The sequence below is a fragment of the Ovis canadensis genome, chromosome 25, assembly GCF_042477335.2.
Source record: "Ovis canadensis isolate MfBH-ARS-UI-01 breed Bighorn chromosome 25, ARS-UI_OviCan_v2, whole genome shotgun sequence".
Classification (NCBI taxonomy): domain Eukaryota; kingdom Metazoa; phylum Chordata; class Mammalia; order Artiodactyla; family Bovidae; genus Ovis; species Ovis canadensis.
Window position 1 is genome coordinate 60,789,007 of NC_091269.1, and position 5,267 is coordinate 60,794,273.

The following is a 5,267-nucleotide window of genomic DNA, read 5'->3' on the forward strand; positions in this document are numbered from 1 at the left end:
TATTTGTTAAGGAAGTCGGCCGCTTGCCCTGTAGAGTTTTCCATGCCCTGGACCTTGCTGATTGCTTCCTTGTGGTGTCACTTAACAGTCTCCTCCGTCCCTGTTATTCCTATAATCAGGTAGTTCAGTCCAGAGGCAGAGACTTGTTCTGGTTTAGGTTTGTTTTTGTTTGGCAAGAGCACATCATGGGTGTTGTGTGTTTATATAGGAGTCCCTCAGGAATCATTGTCTTGATCATCATTTGTCAGGGGTTTGGAAAATGATAATCTTCCAGTCCTACCCTCCCTTCTTTACTGGGGCTTCCCAGGTAGCACTAGCAGTAACGGATCTGCCTGCCGGTACAGGAGATGCAAGAGACGAGGTCTCAATCCCTGGGTCGGGAAGATCCCCTGGAGCAGGGAATGGTAACGCCCTCTTCCTCACTCATCACCTGGCTCTTTGGACTACTGGGTGTCGTTCACACAGGAAAGTCAGGTGACTTTCAACTTTTCAGAAGGATGAACCTGCTCCCTCCATCCTCCAAGAGGACCATGGAGGGTTGTTTGAGTTATCTGGGTTTTGATTTGGGGTTTTTTTCTTTTCAGTATCATTATGAGCTCATGCGTTCAAACATGCTCAATGCTTCAAACTAGCCAGGCCTTTATTTGCACTAATGTGACCTGTTCCATCTGTTGCTGTGGGAACCTCTTCAGTTGACTCCTGAGTTATTTTCACATCATCTGCCATCTTTCTCAGCCTGCCTACCTTTGGTGTGACCAGAGGTCTCAGCCTCTTCTTACACATTTTCTGTTAATTTTTAATGAGCTATCTTCAGAGACAGAAATGTTGGTAAAGAGGAGAGTCATTGCTATGGTGTTGGTTATTATTTTCAGGCCTTTTAAGAAATGCTTTTCTGTTTTTAAGAGAAACTATATCTTGATTTCACACTTTTGCATACTTGATTTTATATAATGTATATTGATATCGAATAAATGTTACCAAGTTTCACTTACCATTTTGCTTTTATATTAGCAGCTCTTTTCTCCAACACTAAAAAATGACCTTGTTTTCTCATGACACTAACATACTTCCTAATTTGCTTTATCTATATCGATCTATGTTTCTGAGAACAATTTAAGATTTTACTTTACAGTTGATTTTATGTTCGGGTATACCCTCCTTACGAATGTTAGAACAAACTAATGTAGTTTGAAACCATTTGAAATAATTCCCCTTGGTGAAATTATACCCCTGACACATTAGATTCATTTGTTTCATTTCGCATTCTTTTCAACAGCTGAGTAATACTCCATTGTGTTGTAATATTCCACAGCTTTCTTATCCATTCGTCTGCCGATGGACATCTAGGTTGCCTCCGTGTCCTGGCTATTGTAAACAGTGCTGGTAGCAGACATTTGAATGGGGAAAAGGAAGGAACTGTGTAAAGACAGAGGTGAAGTACTTCAGACAGAGTCCGCAGCTGCAAAGGCCCCGGGGCAGGATAGGATGGGAAATATAAAGCAGAGCAAGGAGGCAGGTGTGGCTGGAGCCAGAGTAAGTGGTGACCCTTACCTCACTTCTGCTCTGAGGTCAAACAGTTGTGCTCCCCTGTGCCAGAAGTAGACGCAGGAGAAACCAGAGCCTTCTTCTCCAGCTGCTGCTTGGGGAAAAGGGGGCAGGCAATGCCTAGGGGTGCAGGACAGCAAGAGGGCTCCCTGGGGCTGTGCACCCCAACCCTGCCTCCAGATCCTCCTTCCCCACAGTCAGGCTGCTCTGCAAAGCCAGCCATCACCTCTCTGTATTGTAGGGAGCAGCAATTCTTCCAGGAAGGCCCTGCTTCCGCAGCATCTTAATAATTAAGGCATCAGGGGAACACAATGCAGTCTGGGAAGACAGGGACACCTGATTCTGAGACCAGCTCTACAACCAATCACATGATTTGGGGCAAGGGATTTCTCCTCTCTGACCTTGTTCTCCATCTGGGAAAAGATAGGCATGTCTTCCTCCCAGGGTGGTTGTGAGGATCAAAATACACACAGTATATAAGACAGCTAAAGCTTAACAGTATATTCTATTAAAGCCAAAATATTCAAAGTATCGCCATTTCAGCACTGGTTCAATACAATATTCAATACAGAGTACTACTAAGAAGATACTTTGCGGGGTTTTTTTTGTACTAAGTCTTTGAAATATAAGTGTATATTCTACACTTAGAGCATTTCTCAGTTCAGACCAGCTAGGTTTCAAGCACTCACTAGCCACATGTGGTTGGTGGAAACCAAAGCGGGTGGCGTGGCTCAGGTCTGGCACACCATGGCCCAAATCCATCTGCCCCTGCTTTTGCACAGCCCTGTGAGCCAAGAGTGGGCTTCCCAGGTGGCGCTAGTGGTAAAGAACCCACCGTGGCCCAAGGAGCCTGGTGGGCCACAGCCCACAGGGTCTAGTAGCGGCCGTGAGCTGAGAGTGGATTTTATATCTGAAGAGGAGAGAGAATCAAAGCCAGAATATTCTGCGATTCGTGAAAATGACGTGAAATTCAAATCTCCGTGTCCATAAGTAACGTTTGCCTGGAATGCAGCCCCACTTCTTCATCTACAAAGCATCGCTAACTGCTTTTCATGGCTGAATAGCGCGCTGACAAAGGCGGTCTGACCCACACAGCCCAAAGCATATACTCTCCAGCCTTTTACAGAAAAAGTTCACCAGCACGCCCTCCAGGAACACAGATGGAGCCCAGCTCCTGGCCCCTCACGCGCCTCCTGGCCCGTTTCCGGGTCCCTCCTAGTGGCTAACCTCTCGGCTGGTTACCCTGATTTTGTTGGCGTTTGGTAGTAGTTTAATAGAGTGGATTTACTTCATTTCACAGGGCAGTTTCTGTGTTTTTCTTTTAAATCTTTCATTGTGAAGTCCTAAGCCAAGAGTCCCAAAGGAAAGGCCTCAAAGAGAGCTCCCAGACCATGTAGCCCTCAACTGACTTTGACAGCCACCAATCTGGCCCCGGTTTGTCAGACAGGGGGAGCATCTCTAAGGAAGGATCTTCAGTGACCTGGGCCAGTGGCCTGTTTTCCAGCCACGCGTTACAAATAGTGGCCCCCAAATAAATCCAGCCCTTCTGCGCTGGGCACCATTATCATGCCCCATCCCTTCTCAAAGCCACTAACTCTGAGTTCCTGGTAAGGAGATCCACCTGAGGAAAGGGTCTGAAGGTGAGAAGTGTCGTGCTGCAGACACCCCACTCTGCCAGCCGCCCTGAGGATGAGAAGTGTCCTGCTGCGGACACCCCACTCTGCCAGCCGCCCTGAGGATGAGAAGTGTCCTGCTGCGGACACCCCACTCTGCCAGCCGCCCTGAGGATGAGAAGTGTCCTGCTGCGGACACCCCACTCTGCCAGCCGCCCTGAGGATGAGAAGTGTCCTGCTGCGGACACCCCACTCTGCCAGCCGCCCTGAGGATGAGAAGTGTCCTGCTGCGGACACCCCACTCTGCCAGCCGCCCTGAGGATGAGAAGTGTCCTGCTGCGGACACCCCACTCTGCCAGCCGCCCTGAGGATGAGAAGTGTCCTGCTGCGGACACCCCACTCTGCCAGCCGCCCTGAGGATGAGAAGTGTCCTGCTGCGGACACCCCACTCTGCCAGCCGCCCTGAGGATGAGAAGTGTCCTGCTGCGGACACCCCACTCTGCCAGCCGCCCTGAGGACACCCTTTCACTGTGCTGACACTCGGGTACAGAATCCCACAGTTAACAAAACAAATCAGTAGCCAAGGAGATGCCCTGGCCAGACTTTACTCTCTCCCCCAGAGGGAGGCAAGCAGAACAGGTGGATGGAAGGAAGCCGTGCTCCCTGCACTTAGACTTACAGAGTGATTGGCTAGAGCGGCTAGGACTCCTGTGAGGGACTACTGTCCAGACAGGTCAGAAGACGAACCCTCTTCTGCGTCCTCAGAGCCAACCTTAGTCATGTGGCATCCAGGACCTCTGCAAGCCTCAGTGTTCTCATCTGGAAAGAGGGCGCATGAACAGTCATCACATATAGGGAGAAAAGATATCAGACAGTGCCTGCCACATAATGGGTGCTCAGCAAATAGAGGTTCCCCCGTCTTATCTTTCCCTAACTCTCCAGCAGGAAGCAATTCGCGGTGAAGGAACAAAATGGTGCTGGGCCCCAAGGCAGAGTACAGCAGGGGGCCCATTTACATAAGGGCTCAGAACGGTGCAGGCCATGGAGCAAAGGCTTTCTGTGTGCACCAGCATTACTATTCTGTTGTTGTTATACATGTGATTATTAAGCCTTGGGAAAGCACCAACTTCCTGAAGACATGTATGCAAACAACTCTTAAAGAAGGCTGAGCACTGGAAAACAAAACTCGGACAAGCTGTTCCGCACAACCACATCTCGAGAGCGGAAGGATCAAGGGAGCTGCCTCACATTATGTGCAGAGATGTGAACTTCAAACACCCAGAAGTGGAAACTGGCCTGAAGGACCCATTCCACATTGCCCTCCTTTACCAGCGTCTCAGTGTTTCTAACTAGTACAGATGAAGAACAGAGCAGATCTGTCCCCAGATTTAGTTAGTGGCACCACGCACGTCCAGACAGGAGTGAGGCCATTTTCACCCGTGCTGCCAGGCAGCTCCCACGATGCTCCAGAGGTTCTGTGGAGAGCCGGAGGCAGTGAAGTCACCGCAAGGAGTGTTCGCCAGAGCACGCCGCCTGAGGACAGCTTTATTTATGCTCTTGCAGAGTGTACAACCAGGCCTTGTTTTTCTGGATGAGCAGGGAGCCGGCTCACATAGCGTTCGTGATTCTACATTTAGAATTGTGTCTTCATTCACATTCTTTCCACGCAGCTCACAGCTCCTGGACTGGGAGAGAGTGGCCACTTTGCCTGGGCCCGTCCCCCCGGAAAGATGCCAGCTCTGGCTCATGCAGACCCTGAGCTCTTGGTGGAGCTTGGACTGAGTCGTCTGGCTGTGTTTTGTGCCTGGGGTGGTCCACACCAGTGCCCCACCAGGAGTGAGCCAGACATGGGGTCTCTGGGACAGGGCAGCTGGAGGCACATTCTGGGGGAAATCAGATGCTACAGTGGTCAGCTGTGGTCAGCCTAGCTGGATGGGGTCCCAGGCCAAACTCTGAGAGCTCCTGCTCCCAGGACAGGCTTTTGCCGGGTCAACTGCGTTTTATTGTTCTCTCTCGACCCCTCCTGCTGACGTCATTGACAGAGCTGCCAGCCACTGCCCTGCCCCCAAATGTTTCCTGAACCATCCTTACAGTTCTCTTTTCCCAACC